Source organism: Trichechus manatus, unplaced genomic scaffold, assembly GCF_000243295.1.
Source record: "Trichechus manatus latirostris isolate Lorelei unplaced genomic scaffold, TriManLat1.0 scaffold00053, whole genome shotgun sequence".
Classification (NCBI taxonomy): Eukaryota; Metazoa; Chordata; class Mammalia; order Sirenia; family Trichechidae; genus Trichechus; species Trichechus manatus.
Genome location: NW_004443989.1, coordinates 16146520 through 16168606, shown reverse-complemented (window position 1 = coordinate 16168606; position 22087 = coordinate 16146520). Strand labels below are relative to the sequence as shown.

Below are 22087 nucleotides of genomic sequence, written 5' to 3'. Positions count from 1 at the left end.
AGAGATCAAACTTTTCTCTATCAATGGATGTTTCTCATGAAATCAGGGTTTACGTCATCTTCAGCACAAGGTCCAGGATTCTCAATAAAGAGAGGATTACCCTTGGGGAGGTGGTCATACTTTCTCCTTCCAGTTTTTGAGACAAGACAGGGCACTGTCCTCCCCCTTCCCTGCTTTATACCTGGGGTCTATAACATGAAAATCACCACTTCTCCTTTTAGGTTGAATCTCAAAACCTGGTGAGAAACTCTACTGTGGGCTGGGTTCTCCAGGAAACATAGACCTTATCCAGAAACCATGAGTTTTCTATGGATATTCTTTTGATTGCTGGTTACTTCTCCTTGTGCGTGTAAAGAGACTCCAAAAATGGTTTTACACGAATGAAATATCTATTATTTCTCATCATTGATGATTTTCCCTGTCCCTAGTTGTCTTGTCCATAGATGCAGCTGAAGGAGTCAGATACAGGAGTGGTGAAGCCCTCACAAACCCCCTTCTCATCTGTTGGGATGGTTAAGATTGTATGTCAAATTGGCTGTGACATGATTCTTAGTGGTTTGGCAGTTAAGATGTAGTTTGACAGTTATTTAATGATGTAATCACCTCCATTAGATCTGTTGTGAGCAGCTAAACCATTGAAAGGGAGTTTCCTTGGGGACATGGCCTGCATCCAATATATATGGACGTTCTGGCAAAGCTTGCTGGCTTTTGCTGTGCTCTGAATCCAGCATTTGGCTTGTCATCACCTGATCTCCAGTTCTTGGGACTTGAGCCAATAGCCTGCTGTCTTACCTGCTGATCTTGGGTTCATCAGCCTCTTCAGCATGTAGGCCAGCATTCTGCTGCCTAACTTGCTGATCTTGGGTTTGTCAGCCCCTGCAGCCATGTGAATCAGGAGACGCCACCAGCCTGATACATGACGCATGGACCTGGGATTTTCCAGCCTCTACAACCACGTGAGCAATTTCCTTCTTTTAAATCTCTCTCTCTCTCTCTATATATATATATATATACACACACACACACTTCACTGGTTTTGCTTCTCTAAAGAACCCAGCCGAAGACACCTGTGCTGTCTCTGGTGATTCCATCGTCAGTGATTACTGCTGCAACTGCATCTGCCAACACCCAGAGAATGGGCTGAAGTAGCTGTGATTCTTATGCTTTGATGACAGAACAGTTATGCCCCATCTCTGAAGAGTAGACTCTCTAGCTCAGAATCTCATCCAAAACCACTTCTCCCTGAAGCTGAGCTCCATGACTGCTGAGGATATAGCCCTGCAATTGTGCCAGAGACACAAAAAGCCCAGAAACAAACCTCCCTTCAGTAATGGAACTGGTCTAGAGTGGTTGCTTGGTGCATACAGAGCTCAGAGGTCCAGTCTCTGGGCCAAGTTCAGTGGAGGAGTCTGGGGAACAAGGGGCTTCCTGTTAGCATCTGGGATTTCTTTTCCCTCAAAAGCATAATATTTCCTCCAAGGAACCACTCTTATTGTTTACTACAAAAACATATAAATATTGTGATATTCCTTCTTTTATACATTGTATTCATACACGATTCTGTATGTAAACATGCATACATTGATATACAAACATAATATTTGTTTCACAGATGGCTATCACTAGCAATTATATGATTTGTATTTTGGATGACTATTTTTGACTGAATGAAAATGAAAACGCAGAATTCCAAAATATGTGCGATTCAACTATAGCAGTAGTTAGTGGGGAATTCATAGCACTAAGCTCATATACTGCATATAAAGGAAAGTCTCAAATTAACTACCTCAATTTTTATCTAAAAGATACAGGAGAAAGAAAAGGATGTTATATGAAAAGTTAACAGTAAAAAAAGATATAAATATAAGAACTGAAATAAATGAAATAGAACATAATAAACCAATTAAACAAAAACTGATACTTTTAGAAAATCAGTTAAATAGATAAAGATCCAATTTGCTTGATCAGGACAAAAAGAGAGAGGAAAGGAATCTCCAATATCAGAACCAAAGAAAGGAAACATAACTATATAGTGATTGAATATTAAAATGATAAAACATGAATATTTTATGAACAACTTCCTGCTAATAATCTAACAACTTACATGAAGTAGGAAAATTTCTTGGAAGACAAAAATCAATAATGATTACACAGAAGAAACTGATAACCAGAACCTTCCACTACTTTTGAATATGAGAAGTAACTACCCTGTGCACATTCATGAAGATAAGGGAGCAGAGAAATTGCATTCTGAGCTACCATACCAAAAAGGTTGTTTTGCATGTGAAATACTGTTTATAAACTAAAATCTTCTTTAAAAAAGTGATAGTATCTAACAACAACCACAGCAATGCCCTCTATAACATGCAGATAAACAACCCTTATAAAAACTCCGTTCTCATGTATGGATGCTTGTCTATCTCTGAGGCACAGGGAATACTCCTTCCCAGGGACTCCACTCTTCTGTTCCTACAAGGAGGACACACAAATGCAGTACTCTGCTGATAAACCCCTCACAGTCCCAGTTTCTGTAGCTCTGGGAAAGTACCCACAGTCCCTGGGGTCTTTTCTGTTTCCATTGGTGCGCAAGGGTTTATGCAGAAGACATATCATGAAGTTTGGACTGAGCCGGGCTTTCACTTTGGCTGTTTTACATGGTAATATTTTGGAGAAATTGGAGACCCTGTTGTGTGTTTGGGAATTTGTGTGTGTGTATTTGTATGTGCATGTGATCTAAGCATATTGTCTTTGTGTTTGCAGGTGTCCAGTGTGAACTGCAGCAGGTGAAGTCTGAGGGAGACTTGAGAGAGACTGGGGGTCTCTGAGACACCCCTGTGAGAGCTTTGGATTCATCTTCAGTGACTACTATGTACACTGGATCTACCAGGCTGCAGGAAAGGTACTGGGGTGGGTTGGTTTGATTAGAAACAAAGCTAAGTGTCACACAACGTAACATGTTCTGTGAAAGGCTGAGTCATCATCCCAAGAAATGATTCATAAAGCATTGCCTATCTGCAAATGGGATGTCTGAAACATGAGAACATAGGTTAGTATTATTGTGCAACAGTCACAGTGAGAGGGAGTCAGTGTCACTTAGACACAAAGCTCCCCTACAGGAAGGGGAATTGACTGCAGGAGGTGCTCATGACACATCAAGCCCATTTACAAGTCCCAGGAGCAGATCTGGGAGTGGGGAGGTGTTTCCTGTCAGGAGCTACGGTTTTTCTTTCATCTGAGCAGGAGAAATACTAAGTTTGTTTCTTCAGGACATGGAGCTTCTAAGCCTTATGGGTTGTGATATTTCTTCTTATTTTTTGTGTTTTTTTTTCTTTTTTTAAAATCGTGTAGCAATGATAAAAATAAGTCATATGTTTTTAACAATCACAATACAGAGGAAAATATGAAGAAATTTTAATTGGACACTTTCCTTCAGTCATGAGCTGTATTTCCATTTTAGTTCTTGTTTAAATCATATGAGATGCTGGTCTGTGTTCCCCCTTTTAAAGGCTCTGCAAAGGATGCTAGGACGGGCAGCAGTGGTTTCCATGTGTGTTTCCACATGAATACGAGTCTCTGTCTTCTTGGATTGTGTGATCTTTTCAGTATCAGAAGACATTTCATTATCCTCACCCTGCTGTTGTCCCCAATAGACAACTTAGCACTCCTCTTGATTTCAAGTCTCCAAAGCACCAGAGAGAATAATTTTAAAATAATATTTCTATTGTTACCTAGTATGTATTGTCCACTTTCTATGTATCAGTGTTTCTTCACCGAGATTTAAGAATATTAAATTGTTTTCAATTACTTTATTGGATAAGCGATATTAATATCTACATATTACTGACGAAACATCACTTTGAGGACTAAGCTGTGCCTGACCCATACCATAGTATTTTAAATCACATCATATATATGTGAAAACTGGGCAACAAGTAAGGAAGAATGAAGAAGAATTGATGCCTTTGAATTATGGTGTTGGCGAAAGATATTGAACATATCATGGACTTCCAGCTGAACAAACAAATCTGTTTTGGAAGTGGTAGAGCCAGAATGCTGCTAAGAAGTGAGGATGATGAGACTTTGTGGGATATAATTTAGACATGTTATCAGGAGAGATCAGTCCCTGGAAAAGGAAGTCATGGTTGGTAAAGTAGAGGGTAACTGAAAAAGAGGAAGACCCTCGGCGAGATGATTTGACACAATGGCTGCAACAATGGGCTCAAATATAACAAAAATTGTGAGCATGGCTCAGGACCTGGTAGAGTTTCATTCTGTTGTACACAGAGTCAGTATAATTCAGAACTGACTCAATGGCACCTAACAATAACAACAACTTATATCTGTCATCTCTTAAATTTAGTTTGGCCAATGAAACACAAAAAATGGAAAACCAAAAAAGTAAAACAAAACTCATTTCTGTCAGGTTGATTCCAACACATAGCGACCCTATAAAACAGAGTGGAACTGCCCCATAGGGTTTCCAAGGAGCAGTTAGCAGATTTAAACTGTAGAACTTTTGGTTAGCTACCAACCTCTTAACCACTATGCCACAAAAGGGGGAACCAGGAAAAATTAGAAATTTCAGGTGTACTAGCTGCACCAAACTCTTGAAAAATATCAAAGCTTTGAATTAATGCTCTTAAATTTCCATATTTCTTGCAAAGCATTTCCCAGTTATATTTTCAGAGAAAAGATTAGTCGTATATTCCAGTACAACAGGTTAAAATATAATTCCAGTATAACAATTTGTATATTTTGATAACTAAGAAATATACTATTTCCACCTATTTCTTGACCATGTTTCCCCTCTCGGTGAAATACATTTTTTTTACTGTTATATGCCACTACTTTCTTTATGAATTGTGAAAAATAAATTCTAGTAACTATAGCTTAATATACTTTATAAACTTATTCATAACATAAATATGCTCATATTTTGATTTGTTTTTCCATTAGGTATGTGACATATACTTCAATGATTTTCTTTTGGAGAAGTTATTTTTTGTTTCTTATGTTTAAGAAGTAAATTAACATATAGGCAAAAATTCATAGATCTTTAGTGTACAGCTAGATTGTAAAGCCCATTGCCTGTGCGTCCGTTCAGATTCTTAGCCACCCTAAAGGACAGAACAGAACTGCCCTATAGGGTTTCCAAGGAACAGCTGGTGGATTGGAACTGCTAACCTTTGCATTAGCAGCTGTAGCTCTTAACCACTATGCCACCAGGACTCTGTACACTTAGATTAGTTTTGGGAAATGTGTATGCTCAAGTCTACAATACCTAAGATAGGATGTGGAATAGTTCCATCAGCCAAGAAAGTTTCCTCCTCTCTGCTTCCAGGTTAGTCCCATATTAAAAAAACAAACAACAACAAAAAAAAAAAAAACACTGCTTTGATTTCTATCATGATAGATTATTTTTCCTGTGTTATGGATTGAATCATGTCCTTAAAAAATATGTATTGACATCCTGCCTCTGTAACTAGAGATATGATCTTGTTTAGAAATAGGGTTTTCGTTTGTTATGTTAATGAGTCATACCAGAGTAGGGTGGGTACTAAACTTAATCACTTCTAAGTTATTAAAAGAGCAGAATACAAACAAAAATATACACAGAGGGAGTCGAAAGTCCAGAAGCCAAGGTGTGCCAAGAAAAACTAAGAAAATCCTTGGGCTACATACAGGGAAGCAACTTTCCCTGCAGACAATGCTCTGATTTGAACTTCTAACCTCTAAAAGTAGATGATAAATTCCTGTTTCTGAAAGACACTCACTCGTGGTAGTTTTTTTTTTTTTTTTTTTTAACACATATCCTGCTTTTTAACTTCATTTAAATGAAATACAAAAATGTATGCCCTGCTGTTCCATATCTGAGCGACTGACCCTGCGAATTGGAGAAGGAGGAGAAATGTATTGTGCCCACAGACGAGCAAACAAAAAAGAACACACAGCCCACCTGCTCAGACGCAGCAGAATTTAAAAAAAAAAAGGACAAAATAAATACACAGTCAATAAATGAGAAAAATAACTACTGAATGCTCCGAAGACAGCAGACAATATCAAACCATTTACAAAACTAGGACAGGATGGAGGACTTCCAGCAAAATGGCACTCTAGGCAGAAGCACCATGCCGTCTCTCCAGAGCAGACCCAAAATACTAAGCCAAACAGAGAAAACAGCAATCCTGAAATCCTAAAACATCAAATGAAGAGATAAAGAACTCAGCCAAGCACCAAATGGAGTGAGAAAACTGACAGAGAATAGATAGTGAGGAGAGATTCATGCAGAGGTCCCCTATCAGCTAACACAGTGCAGATCTGCCATCTTGGACGCCTATCAGAGACCAGCAAATAGGGGGTATGAGAAAGCAGCTTCATGGAGCTTCCAGAAGGAGACAAAACAACTGGTAATTTGTGATATACGCTTTCCCATCCCCCACCCTTCTTCACACCCACTCGGCCTCCTTTTCTTCCCATGGCCACAGTCTCTTGACCTGGAAGCACCAGCTGCTTCCATTCCACCTGTCCACACTGTCCGGCTCCCTGACAGCCAATTGTTGGCTGTTGGTGTTGTTTTTTTCTGCTTCTTTTGATTCCTTCCTTACCTCTCACCACCTCCCCCTCCTTTCACTCAAATATGTGGCTCTGTGCGCCATCTTTGCTTCTTCCTAAGGGGCTGTAGAGCTCCGTTCAAGTGTGGAACTGCTTCCTGGTCTGTGCTGCCATGCTGGAGGGATCCCGGGCTTTTGTTGGTTTCTTCGTTTTGAGTTGTTTATTTGTTTTCTTTTCCTTTTCTAGAGTTGGGAGTGAGTTCTGGCCAGGCAGTGGTATGCCTCTTGGGACCTACCCCCCTCAGCTTCTGCAGACATGCAGAGGGATCCCTGACAGCATTTATTTTTTCATGGTTTTTTTTTCCTTTTTTTTGGAGGGCTTTTCTTGTTCTGTTTTTAAAATTTGTTTTCTTTTCCTTTCCCTCTTTTTTCCCTTTTTGTCTTTCTTCATTACTCAGTTTCCTGTCTCTCTATACCTTCCTTCTCTTCCTTTTCCCTGAATACCTGGTGCTGAATACATCTATGCCTTCTAGCCAGGCTGTATTGCAACTTCCCCAGACCTCGCAGCTGCACCAAAGGAATCCCTGGGATCTTTGCTGTTCTTTTTTCTTTCTAATTTTTATTTAATCATTCTTTTCTTCTTCCCTTTTTACTTTTTCTCCATTTCATAGTCTCTCATCTCTCTACTCCAATGGCAAGCTCCGCTAGCACTATTTTTTGTTTGTTTGTATGTTTTTGGCTTCTATTCCTCTCTCCTCTCTCCCAGATCCATCTTAGCTCCACACATAACAATTTCCCCCCTCCATCCTGCCAACCTGCACCATGTGATTAACATCACACCACCAAGCAACACAGACAAGGCTTACTGGAAGCTGTTTTGCACTGATTACCGACCTGCTCTGGTGGCTATAGTAAGTGCCACAAACAACCCATCCCAGCAACTCCTCTTCAGCTAGACCTGCCCTTCTGTACCATATCTGAGTGACTGGCCCTGCCAATTGAAGAAGGAGGTGAGAAGTATTGTGTCCATAGATAAGAAAACAGCAAAGAACACACACCCCACCTGCTCAGACATAGCCAAATTAAAAAAAAAGGATGAAACAAACAAATATACAATCCAAAAGTAAGAAAAATAACTACTTAATGCCCTGAAGACAGCAGACAATACCAAAACTTTTACAAAAACAGGACAGGAAGGTTCCCATAGGCTTCCAAAATGAAATACCAGAAGACTTTCCAGTGGAAGAAAAGGCACTAGAATTACCTGATAGGGAATTCAAGTCTCTAATACTCAGAATTATCTAAGAGTTGAAGCAAAAAGCAGACAAAAATGAGGAAAAAATAGACAAATACATGGAAAGGGCAGACAGATTCATGAAAAATACAGACTAAAAATGGAAGAATTCAGAAAAATAATGCAGACAAAATTCCAAAGTAAAATTCATAACTAGAAATTATACAATAAAAGCAATTAGAAATCCAAAAGATAAACAAGAAGACTTCAGAAATGCACAGTGTCATAGAAGTGTTGAGAAGGAGATTTGAACCTGTGGAAGACAAGATCAGTGGAATTGAAGACAAAAACTTGGATACAACTCTGTTTGAGGAAAACTCACAAAAAAGAACAAAGAAGAATGAAAAGACCCTGAGAGTTATGTGAGATACAGTCAAAAGCATACAATTGCAAGTGATCAGATTTCCAGAGAGGGAGAGAAAACAGAAAACACAGAGAGGATCATTAAAGAACTGCTGACAGAAAGCTTCCCCAATATCATGAAAGATGAAAAGCTGGACATCCAAGAAGCTCTACAAACCCCATATAAGATAAAACCCAAAAGAAAAGCACCAAGACTTATCGTAATAACACTCTCCAAAACCAAAGACAAACAAAGAATCCTGAGAGCAGCTCATGGAAAATAAAAAAGTTACAAACAGAGGAGAAACAATAAGACTAAGCTCAGGTTATTCGACAGAAACCATGCAGGCAAGAAGGCAATGGGATGACATATATCAAACCTTGAAAGAAAAACATTGCCAGCCAAGAATAATATATCTTGCAAATCTCTCATTCTTATATGCCGGTGAAATTAGGTCATTTCCAGGTAAACAGAAATTACAGGAATATGTAAAAACCAAACCAAACTTACAAGACTTATTAAAGGGAGTCCTTCGATCTGAGAACAAACAATCCAATTCACAGGCTGAATCTAGGATGCAGGATCATACCAGCCCGATACCCATCAAGGAAATGACCTCTCAAATACTATCCAAAACCAAAAGAAACACAAAAGGGAATCAGAGCAGTTAACCTGTAAATGACAACAACATCAGAACAATAAAAGAGGGAATAAACAGTGTAGGTATAGAACTTTCTAACAGAGAGGAAGACAAAGTGATACCAACTAATAATACACTGCATAAAACTTAGAAAGATAAGGGTAAATTTCCTGGTAACCACAATGAAAGTTAACAAACCTACTCATAAAAATAAAGAGGAAAAACATAAAGTCTCAGTAAAAACAAAGCCTACAAAAATAAAAGAAATGAAAAAAATCCACAAATAAAAAGGAATTCAGCACAGGAGAGTAAGAACAAAGAAAACATATGAATCTGTGAAGCATCTCATAACATGGATGAAACGGGAGGACATTATGCTAAGTGAAATAAGTCAAACACAAAAGAAGAAATATTGTATGAGACCACTATTGTAAAAACTGATGAAAAAGTTTACACACAAAAAGTAAAGATCTTTGTTGGTTACGAGGGATGCGAGTGAGGGAATACTACATAGGCAATAGATAAGTGGTATCTTTGGTGAAGGTTGAGACAGTACACATTACTGGGGAAACCAGCACAACTTGTACAAGAAGCTCCAGACACATATCCAAACTCCCTGAGGGACTGAATTGCTGGGTGGAGGGCTGTGGGTACCATGGTCTCGGAGAACATCTAACTCAATTGGCACAACACACTTTATAAAGACATTGTTCTACATTCTACCTTGGTGAGTAGTGTCTAGGGTCTTAAAAGCTTGTGAGCAACCATCTAAGATACTCCACTGGTCTCACCCCTTCGGGAGCAAGGGGGAATGAAGAGAATAGGATACAAGTAAAAGATTAGTCCAAAGGAGTAATGGACCACAGCTAACAAGGCCTCCACCAGACTGAGTCCAGTACAGCTAGATGGTGTCCGGCTAACACCAATGAATGCTCTGACCAGGATTACAACAGAGGGATCTGGACAGAGCTTGAGAAGGATGTAGAACAAAATTCTAAGACACGCACACACAAAAGTCCAGATTTACTGGCCTGAAAGAGTCTGGAGAAACCCTAAGATTATGTCCCCCAGACATCCTTTCAGCTCAGTGGTGAAGTCACTTCCTAGGTCCACCATTCAGCCCAGGTTTGGACAGCCCCATTAGACAAAATGGGACTAATGAGGCACAGCAGTCCAGGGACAAGGACTAGAAGGCAGAAGGGGACAGGAAAGCTGGTGATAGGGAACCCAAGGTTGATTAAGGACAATGTTGACATGTAGTGAGATTGTTAACCATTGTCATAGGGAAACATGTGTACTAACTGTTTAATGAGAAACTATTTTGTTCTGTAAATATTCATCTAAAGTGAGAATAGCAGCACAACTGGAAGAAAGTAATTGATATCACTGAACTGTGCAAGTAGAAATTTTTGAAATGGTTCATCTTTGGCTATGTATATTTTCACCAATAAAAAGGTTGAGAAGGGAGAGGGTTGACATGTCATGAGGTTGTTAACCAATGTCATAAAACAATATGTGTACTGAATGTTTAATGAAAAACTATTCTGTAAACTTTCACCTAAAGTACAATAAACAAAAAAGTTTCTGGCAAAATAAAAAGTGTATCCTCTTTTGTGTTTTATTTTCTCAATATGTTTTTGATGTTCAATTACATTATTCCACATATCAAAGTTAGAAGTATTTCATTTTATGGATGATGTCAACATGTTGATTCATTCTTCTGATGGTTGTCCTGTAAGATGGTACCAGTTTGTGGCTATTATGTATAAAGCTTCTGTAAAAATTCTTGTAATTTTTTGCAGTAATTTATTTCATTTATAATGGGAAAAAGTGTAGAAATATTTTCTTCATTGTTATGCATAATGATTTAGCCTCATTGAAAACAAACTCTGTGTATATCCTACCAGAAGAATCATCATCCACTTGTATTCCCCTAAAGTAAGGTTGGTAATTATTCACAAGTCCCATTCCAGAAGTAAGGAGCCACCAGAGAACGGCCCAATGACCTGGCCAAGGTCATGCAGCTCTCAAGCGACTGAGATTGGAAGCGACACCAGGTCTCAGATCTCTCTCTCTACATTGTAATCTCCTCTGGCTCCAGCTCTAGTTCCCTGGGGTCTCCGTAAAAGGAAGGCCATCCCTGAGGAGTGAGTCTGGCTTCCTCCTTCCAGCTTCGGAATCAGGAACTGAGACCTTATCTGGCCTTTCCCTGATTTTTACCTACTTGAAAATCAGGTGTTCATCTTCCAGGTTAAAACAAATAATCTTACAAGAAATCATGAACTTTGCCTAGAAAATTATGAAATTCCTGTGAATCTGGTTGTTACTTCACCCTGTAAGTGTCTCAGATATTTCCAAAATGGGACGACTTGGATGACGTATCTGATTAAAAAAAAAAAAATGCTCTTGAGTTGATTCAGATTCATATCAACCATATAGGACAGAGTAGAACTTCCTCTTATGGTTTAAAAGGAGCAGGTGGTGGATTTAAACAGGTGATGTTTGGTTAGTAGTTGAGCTCCATGGCTCTAAGTATCTGATATTTGTCACTAATGTTTATATATATATATGCATATATATAAATTACTTATATATATTTACTGTCCCTGGGTTTCCTGTCCCAGGTGCAGCTACCGGAGTCTGCACCAGGGCTGGTGAGCCCAGAAAACGCTGTTCCACGTAAGTGCTGCCTCTGTATTTTCTGTCAGAAACAGTAGTTACTGCTGGGACTGGATTCACTAGCCCCCTAGAAAGGGAATGAAGCAGATATATACATAAGTGCTAGTGGTATCACAGTATATAATTCATCCCTCCAAATTCAAGTCTCCTCCAGACATGTCCAAAAACCACCAATTTCTGTGTCTGAGCTCTATAATTGTAGAGGAAACCTCACTGTGTCATGTCTGAGACACAATGATGGTAAGGTAATGGGAGCCCAGACACAAACCTGGCATGCAGGGAGTCTGGGTGGGGAGTGTTCTGCAGGGGATTATCAGGACCCACAGAGCAAGGGGTACCCAGTACTGGTGGTAGAATAAGACAGGGGTTGGTGAGGGTTTTTTGTTGGGATCAGGGGTTTCTTCTACTCTCCTAGTTCTCAGTCATCCCCAAGTATTTTGCTTGATTTTTTTTTTTAATCTAATGCCTCACATTCTCACTTCAGGCAATAAAGGAGGAATTGTTATCCTCTTTGCAAGAGATGTAATTAGTCAGTAGAAGTCTCTCCTCCAGTTTCCTTCATGATCATTTTTGTTTCCGTAGACAAATAGACATACTGAGGAGTCTCACCATCCCTGTGATACGGAACCATTCCCTACACCGTGAAACTGTCATAGGATCTCAGACACAACCCCAAGGTCCAGTGACATAGGGCCTCAGTAGAGCAGCTCTCAGACATATTTTCCAGAGGAATTGTTTCAGGGGTAGAGCATTTCCCTGTCAATGGTGAGGTTGTTCATTCTGGAATCTATTCATAGGACAGATATAGTGCTAAGAACCTTTCATATTATCCCCCTCGAAGTAATGGAAACTACTTTCACTCACTCCAACATCCATTATTAGCAACTCAGAGAACAAGGAATAGACACCTCTAGAGTGCCTGAGTTTTGCACAAAGATCAGTTTACTAACCCAAAATATTGGTGAGCTGAGGACCTTCCATTTACACTCTCTGTTTGTTCTTCTGAAGGTTTAGCTTCCTCAAAGTTCTCCTTCAAGGAGAGAGTCTACAAACCCAAGTTCTGAGAGACCCTCAACTTCAGGGAGGAAAGAGAATTGGGGTGTTACTGTCCATTTCAAGAACACTACAAAAGATTACATTCAAGGTTAAATTGTATCCTCTGTGAGAAAAAAAAAATAAAACAGAGCAAAACACCACCAACAAAAAAACATTCTTTAGGTTGGCATGAACATAGTCTCCTCTTGAATATACTTTTAGTAAACCTGTTTCAGGCGAAGAAATATTCACCCAACTTAGTGAGTCTTTCCAAGTAGTTCCACTTAATGAAAAACATTGGGTTTGACTGAGTCTTATCTGAATGCAAAGTTTTTGGTCCATTTAGTTGCTGTCGCAACACTTTGGAAGATCCAGTAGTTTAAACATGAGCTAATGGAGGTGTGAAATGGATCAAGATGTGACTGTTTAGAATATCCTTGATGTGTGATAAATATTTCATATCTATCTATCTATCTATATCTATCTATCTATCTATCTATCTATCTATCTATCTATCTATCTATCTAATCTATCTATCTGTCTATCTAATCTATTCATCCATTGAGCTAATTCCAAAGGCCGTCCTTGATCCTTGGCTGTAACTGGCTTGCCTATCAGAATCTATCCTAGTGTGGAAAAGAACCCCAGGGAGAGGTAAAAGAGAACCCCAGGGAGAGGGCTATGTTCAGCTGAAGGCACAACACATATCTTCCTCCCAGGGAAATCACATGGCAAGAGCCTCCCTTATCCTCATTTCACCTTTACATACAAAGGCACCTCCCACATGTGAATTCCCACTTAGGCAAACAGGTGGAAATACAAGCATTTACTTAAATTCAGGCTCCTCCTCAGCCTGGGGAATGTTCTCTGGGAGTCATGGACTTCATCTACAAGAACATGAAACACATATGGGTTTTCTTCTTTATAGTAACAGCTCCCAGAGGTGAGTATCTCAGGGATATATACATGAAGGTCTGGGGACGCTGTTTCTAACCACATGACTAAGCTTGATTCTCCTTATTCCCAGGTGTCCTGTCCCAGGTATAACTGCAGGAGTCTGGCACAGGACTGGTGAAGCCCTCACAGACTCTGTATCTTACCTTCATTCTCTCTGGGTCCTCTATAACCAGTTATGGTGTGCACTGGGTCCTCCAGGCTCTAGAAAATTGACTGGAGTGAGTTGGTGCAACATGGACTGGTGGAAGCACAAATTATGAAACAACTCTGACATCCAGAGTCAGCATCACCAGGGAGGCCTCCAAGAGCCAAATTTATTTAAAGCTGAACTCATTGACTTCCAAGGACAAGGCCAGGTATTACTGTGCAAGAGACACAGTGAGGATTAGTCAGTGGGAACCCAGACACAAAGCTCCCTCCAGGGAGGCCAAGAGAGAGCTGGGCTGCAGGGGGTACTCATGAGCACATTACTCAGGGGAACAAACCCAGCAAACCCAGAGCAGGTGCAGAGGGAGGCAGAAGGGTTGAGTTTCTTGTTAGAATGTGTTTCCCTCTTCCTGTACAGGAATCCCTCTAGAGACTCTCTGCCACTTCATCCTCTATCAGTGTTCTAATTTTTCATACTTTTATTTTACATATACATATACACATATATTTATTCATGAAATATATTTTCTTTTTTTCTTATGTAACGAATAGTATACAGGACTAAGTCTCAGCATATTTTTGAATGTGTGTCTGAAATTCTGAAACTTGGTGTATGTTCTGAAAAGGATAAGGGGCTTTGCATTATGTATCAATTAATCTTGATATTTGTTGTGTACTTGGAAGGAGTAATCACTTGCTCTACGATTTACAGAAGCATTGCACAAATAGTCTGAAATTGTGATGTTCGCATTGTTCAAATGTTCAATGCCAGAGAGCACCAATATTGTATACATATTATACTTAGTATATTGTATCTACCCAAATCGGCAGGATTTTGCATGTCCAAACGTCATTTTTCCCATGGTAAAATGGTAATTTAATATTCTCTTCCAGAGTAGATAATATTAATGTCTCGTTCTGTCTTTCTGTCTGTCTGTATATCTATCTACCAATTATTATCAAGTAAATTCTATATTTCAAATCATAAAGACCCCATGTGTGTCACAGTAAAGCTGTGCTCCACATGCTTTTCAAACGCTAATTTTCCAAAGTATATCATTAGGCCTTACTTTTGAGGTGTTTATGAGTGGACTAGAAATTAAAAACTTTTGTATAGCATTTTCATTATCAAAGGTTCCAGTGGTTGTTTAGTGTTTGAATTCTAGCCTTCCATACAAGAGACCTGGGCTCAATTTCTGGCCATTGCACCTCATGAGCAACCACCACGCATCTATCACTGCAGGGTTGCATGTTGCTGTGATGTTGAACAGGTTACTGTGGAGTCTTCAGGCTCAGAAAGACTAGGAAGAAAGATTAGGAAGAAAATAATCATTATTACTTGATGCAAGTATCAATTCGTGCTGTGTAGGTCAGTACTTTCCTCAGTGATGCTGCATAAGGAAAGTGACCTCAGCCCTCACTTCTTCACCAGCATGCTTTTTCCTACCATCCAGCAGGGGCTGGATCTGCTGCTCATGGCTGAGATGAGGCAGGATGAGCTCCAAGCTGCAAGACAGTGTTGTGTCTCTGCCCTAAGCTTCTTATTCTGGCTTCCAAGAATGCTCCTCTCAGATTTCAGATGTTCCAGGTGGATATGTGGAATCTGGGTCTGGACATATTCATGGCCAATTTGTCCACATACTTTGGTAAAAGCAAGTCACATAGACAATCTTAAATCAGAGGGTGGAAGAGGAGGAAGAGGGGCCACACATACCCTCAGCAAAGTCTATGCTTTGTCAATCATTAGCATGAGGAGTCTCTTAATTCAATATTCAGGGAGAATTAGAATGAGGTACGAGAGGAACAAGTGGATTCTGACTTGGGAGGGATTCTACGCCACTTCTGCTCATATCCATCCGCCAAGGCAAGTCACATGGACAAGCCCAAATCACAAGATGGGAGGGGAGGAACAGTGAATGCATATAAGGAAAGCCACCACAACCCCAGTGCCCCTCTGAGTCCCCTTTCTAGTATGTCAGCCTGGGAGGCGGTGTGACCTCAAAATCTAACAATATGATGAATCTGAACTATTAACGAAAAACCAAAGGGAAGCTCTCTGTCCCTGAAAATGATGAACAACATCTCCAGAACTTTCCAACATGGTTTAATCACCAGAGTGAGAAATCAATTAGTGTGTTGGAGGAACTTCAGTGACAACATGGCATCAACAATCCCATTAAGTTACTAATAGCTGTAGTAACTATATGAAATTTCTTAACAAATATTAGCCAAATAATCTCAATATATTATTATTTTGCACTAATAAATGTAAGAATGTAAAATAACCATATTATAACAATATTTGTAAGAGTCATAATAAAAATTATATTATTAAAATAATATTAAGATTAATAGTTATAACAACTAGGATTTATTCACTTTTTGGAGTTTGATTATCTGTTAGAAGCACTTTGTAGGTATTACGTCAAACTTCTTTAGGGTATTTGGTGTTCAGTGTCTTAACTGTGTGCATCTATTTGGTGAGAAAAAGGAGGCAGGGAAAGATTAAGTAATATTTAGGCTGCAAGGGCAAATCTTAAATGGCATTTCTTCTACTGACTGTAGTGTGAATGCTCTTGATGCCTGTAGTATACTTATTCTAATGGTTATTAAGATGCATTACATACAGCTTTGGAGGCAGAGCAAGCATGACGCTATAGACAGAAGCACCATGCTGTCACTCCACAGCAAAGACCCAAAAAACTAAGTAAAACAGAGAAAAATGTCAATCCTGGTACCCTAATCGTCAAATGAAGAGATAACTCCACCAAACACCAAATGGAATGAGAAACTGACAGAGAATAGAGAGCATGGAGAGCTACAGAGTGGAGGTCCCTTATCAGTTAACACAGCAGGGATTCGCCAACTTGGACTCCTCAGCCGCCAAGAATGGTGGACAGGCAGTAAGAGAATACAGCTTCAAGGAGCTCCCAGCAGGAGAGAGAGCACCCAGTAAGCAGCGATACACCCCCAACTTTCATCCTCCTGCTCTTCCTCTGCCACTTCCAGGCAATCTTAGGTTCCTTGGCCTAAGAAGAACCAGCTCCTTGCTGGTTGGATTCGCCCTGCCCACACCAGCCAGCTCCTTCAATGCCATTATTTTTGTTCCTGTTGTTGTTGTTTTTTTTTTTTTTTTTGGATTCTTTTGGTTCCTTCTCTCTCTCTCTCTCACCTCCTTCTCTTACTCTCTGTAGAATACCTGGCTCCCTGTGCCATCTCTGCCCCTACTTGACAGTCTGTGAAGTGCTGCTCAGCTGGGGAACCACTTCTTTGGTCTGAGCTGCCAAGCTGGTGGGATCCCTGAGGACTTTTTTTTCCTTTTCTTTTTGGTTCTCTTCATTTCTCAGTTTCTCCTCTGTCTCTACTTTCCTTCTTTTCCTGTCTTCTAAACATCTGGCGCCGCGTGCCATCTCCACTCCTTCTAGAAGGGCTGTGCAATGCCATGAGGCTTTGGAGCTACTTTCTCAGTCTGCGCCACCAAGACAGTGGGCTCCCTTGAGGGTTTTTTTCTTTTTTTCTTTCCTCTTCTCGATTTCTCATCTCTCTCTACCATTCTTCCCTTCTTCTCTTCTGAACTCTTGACGTCATCTGCCATCTCTGCTCCGTCTAGATAGGCTTTGCAGTGCCAAGTGTCTGGAGAGCCAATTTCCCTGCCTTTGTCGCCGCACCAGTGGGCTCCCTTAGAACATTATTTTCTTTCTTCTTTTTTTCTCAATTACCTGTCTATCTCTATCTTCCTCCCTTACACTTCTTCTGAACACCTGGCACCATGTGCCATCTCCGCTCCTTCATTATTGGCTGTGCAGTACCACTTGGCTGTGGATTTGCTCTGGTGGGCTCCCTTGGGATATTTTTTTTCTTTAAATTCTTTCTTCTTTAGTTCTTTGTTTCTTGTCTCTCTCTACCTTCCTTCTTTACACTTCTCCTGAACACCTGGTACCTTGTGCCATCTCTGCTCCTTTTTGGGCTATGCAGTCCTGCTCAGCTGTATACTCACTTCCAGTGGACTCTGTTGGTGCATTTTTCTTTTCTTTATTTCTTTTTTTTCTTCTCTCAGTTTGTTGTTTCTTTCTAACTTCCTTCCTTATCTTTCTCCTAAACACCTCGTGCCATGTGGCATCTATACTCCTTCTTAACAGGTCATGCAGTGTTGCTCAGCTGGGGACTGCTTCTGGTGGGGTCACTTGGGGCATGTTTTTTCTTTCTTCTTTTTTTCCCATTTCTTGTCTCTACCTCCCTCCCTTTCCTTCCACCCAAACACTTGGCATATTTTTTTCTCTCAGTTTCTTGTCTCTCTACATTGTTTTCATTCATTTCTCCCAACCACCTGTGTGTGTCTTTCTTTCTCCTTTTTTTAAATCTTATTTCTTATCTTTCTCTTCCTACCATCCTTTCCTTTCTCCTGCACATGAGGCTTCATGTGATGTATATGTCCCTTCTTGAAGATCTGAGCATCAACACCTTGCTAGAAAGCCATCAGCATATGGCTTCCCCAGGTCTGTACAACTCTAAAGGTTGGCTCCTTCAGTACTTTTTTTGGCTCCTGTTTCTATCTGCTTTTTCTCTTCTTTCCCACCACTACTTAGCTCCACAACCTCTACACTCCCTCCTGCCTATCTGCGCCATGTAGTGAGCATCACATCCCAGAGCAGCACAGGCAAGTTCTACCTGAGCCTGCCCTGCAATGACCCCCAAGTTCCACCCTGTCAGCAACAATACTTGCCACAAATGACCCATCAGAACTCCTCTCCTTTCACTGGATATACCTTGCTGCACCATATTTGAGTGAATTACCCTGCCCACTGGACAAGATGGTGAGAAGTATCATTCCCACAGATGAGCAAATAACAAAGAAATCCCATCCCGCCTACACAGACATAACCAAATGAAACAAAAAGGAGGATGAAACAAACAAAACAGTACTCCATAAATGAAGAAAATAACTATTGAATGTACCGAAGACAGTAGACAATATAAAAACATAAAAAGGAAGGTTTCAGCATACGTTCAAAGTAAAACATCAGATGTCTTCCAGTAGAAGAAAAGTGACTGAAACTAGCTGATAGGGAATTCAAATTTCTAATATTCAGAGCTATCCAAGAGTTGAGGGAAAAATAAGACAAAAATGAGGAAAAAATAGACAAAATCATGGAAAAGACAGATCAAACAATGGAGGAATTCAGGAAAATAATACAGGGACAAGAGGTCAAAGTAAATTCACAAAAACAGCATTAAGAAATCCAAAAGATAAAAAAAACAAGATTTCAGAAATGTGTCATAGAAGGACTGAGGAGCAGGTTTGAAAAAAAGGAAGACAAGATCAATGGAACTGAAGACAAATACTTGGATATCAATTTGTTTGAGTAAAAACCAGATAAAAGAATGAAAAAAATGAAGAAACCCCATGAAAGATATGGGATACAATCAGAAGCAAAAATTTGCTACTGATCTGAGTTCCAGAATGAAGAACAAAAAAGGAAAATACAGAGAGGATCACTGAAGACTTGCTGACAGAAAAATTCCTTAATATCATGAAAGATGAAATGTTGACCATCAAAAACCTCAAAGAACACTATATAGGTTAGGCCCCAAAAGAAAATCATGAAGGCATATCATAATCACACTAACTAAAACCAAAGACAAAGAAAGAATCCTGAGAGCAGCTTGAGAGAAATGGCAAGTCACACACAGGGGAGACAATGAGACAAGTCTGTGATTACTTGGCAGAAACCATACAGGAAAGAAAGGCAATGGGATGACATATATAAAATATTGAAAAAAAAAATGCCAACCAAGAATAATATATCCTGCAAAACTGTCAAGCAAATATAATGGTAAAATTAAGGTAATGAACTCTCAACAATTAATCAAAACTAAAAGATTAACAGCAAAGTCAGAACAATAAAAGAGGGAATAAATGGTGTAGGTATAGAACTTTCTATGGAGAGGAAGGCAATGTGATAACAAGTAATAAATGACTGGTTAAAACTTATGGAGATAAGGGTAAATTTCAAGGTAACCACAAAGAAATTTAACAAACATACTCATCAAATAAAGTAGGAAAACATAAAGTCTCAGTAAACACAAATCGACAAAAACAAAATAAATGAAAAAAAATCACGAACAAAAGGAATTCAGCACAGGAGAGTAAGAGGAACAAAGAAAATATCTGCACCACAAGAAAAAAAGCACTATAAATTGACAGAAATAAACTCATAACTATCAATAATTACATTGAATGTAGATGGCCTAAATGCAGATAGAGAGTGACAGAACGGATAAAAACAAAGGATTCATCAATATGCTGTCTTCAAGAGACATACTTTAGAAACAAAAACATAAACTAATTAAAAATCAAAGGATTGAAAAGAAATATATATCAAGCAAACATCTAACAAAAAAGAACTGTTGTACCAATACTAATATCAGATAAAACAGACTTTATAGTAATATTCACAATAAAAAGTAAAGAAAACATTGTATCATGATTAAATGGACAAATCCATCATGAAGACATAAACATAATAAATATCTATTCACCAAATGACAGGGCTCCAAAATACACAAAACAAACTCTAACACCCCTGAAAACATAAATTGCAATTTCCTCAATAATAGTAGACTTCAACAGATCACTCTTGGTAAAAGACAGAATATCTACAAAGAAACTCAACAAATACACAAATGATATAAAGGCCACAATCAGCCAACTTGACACCCAATACATATATAGAACAATTCACTCAACAGCTGCAAAGTACACATTCTTTTTCACTGCATATGAAACATTCATCCAGAATAGACCACTTCTTAGGCCAGAAAGCAACCCTTAATAAAATCCAAAACATTGAAATAATTCAAAGTATCTTCTCTGATCACAATGCCATCAAAGTAGAAATTAACAACAGGAAGAGCAAGGAAAAAAGTTAAATAAATGGAAACTGAATAACACCTGCTTAAAAGCCACTGGGTAATAGAAGAAATCAAATATAGAATCAAAAAATTGCTAAAATCAAATGAGAATGAAAACACATCATATCAAAACCTTTGGAATACAGCAAAGACAGTGCTCTGAGGTCAATTTACAGCAGTAGATGCACACAGAAAAAAAGACAAAAGGGACAAAATCAAAAGATTAGCTACACAACTCAAATAGAAAGAGAAGAGCAAAGAAGCCAGAGCCACAAGAAGAAAGGAAATAATAAAGATCAGGGCAGAAATAAATGAAATAGAGAATAGAAAAACAATAGAAAGAATCAACAAAACTAAAAGTTGGTCTTCAAAAGAATCAACAAAATTGACAAACCACTTGTCAAACTCACAAAGAAAAACAGGACAGGATGCAAGTAATCCAAATAAGAAATGAAATTGGGTACACTACAACAGACCCATTTAAAATTAAAAGGATCATAACAGTACTACAAAAACTAAGAAAATTTTGAAAACTCAGAGGAGAGGAAATGGATAATTTTCTAGAAACACACTACCTATCAAAACTAACAAACTGATGTTGAAAGTCTGAACACACTCATAACATGAAATGAGATTGAAAAGGTAAAAAGAAAAAACTCCTTCCTCCCCCTTAAAAAAAAAAAAAAAAAGTCTTGTTCCAGTTGGCTTCACTGGAGAATTCCACCAAACATTCATAAAACAGATTACACCAGTACTACTCAAATTATTTCAAAATGTAGAAAAGGAAGGGATACTTCCAAATGAATTCTATAAAACCAGCATGACCCAGATACCATAACCTGGCAAAAACACCACAAAAAAGAAAAATAGACATCAATATATCTCATGAATACAGATACAAAAATTCTCAACAAAATTCTAGCCAATAGAATTCAGCATCAAATCAAAAAAATAATACACCACGACCAATTGTGACTCATAGAAGTTATGCAAGGATGGTTCAATATTAGAAGATCAATCAACATTATCCACCATAAAATAAAAGAATCACCTAATCATCTCAATAGACCCATATAAGGCATTCCATAAAGTCCAACACCCATTCTTGATAAAAACTTTCAATAAAATAGGTACACAAGGGAAGATCCTCAACATAATGAAAGGTATCTATACAAAACCAACAGCCAACATCATTCTTTTTTTTTTTAATTCTACTTTAGGTGAAGCTTTACAGAACAAATAGTTTCTCATTAAACAGTCATTACACATATTGTTTTACGACATTAGTTAACAACCCCATGACATGTCAACACTCTCCCTTCTCGATGTTGGAGGACTTTTTTTTCTTTTTTAGTTAAAATATACATAGCCTAATATACACCATTTCAAAAATTGCTACATGAACAATTCAGTGACATCAGTTACGTTCTTCCAGTTGTGCTGCTATTCTCACTATCGTTTTCCAAATTGTTCCATCATCATTATCTTCAACTAACTGTTCCCTGTGCTTCCCATCAAAACTTCTGAGT

General features: G+C 38.8%; 1 pseudogene; it reads right to left on the bottom strand.

Annotated features, from left to right (window-relative positions):
- LOC101342414 (ATP-dependent Clp protease ATP-binding subunit clpX-like, mitochondrial) overlaps nt 1–22087 on the bottom strand; it is a 67287-nt pseudogene that overhangs the window by 35988 nt on the left and 9212 nt on the right.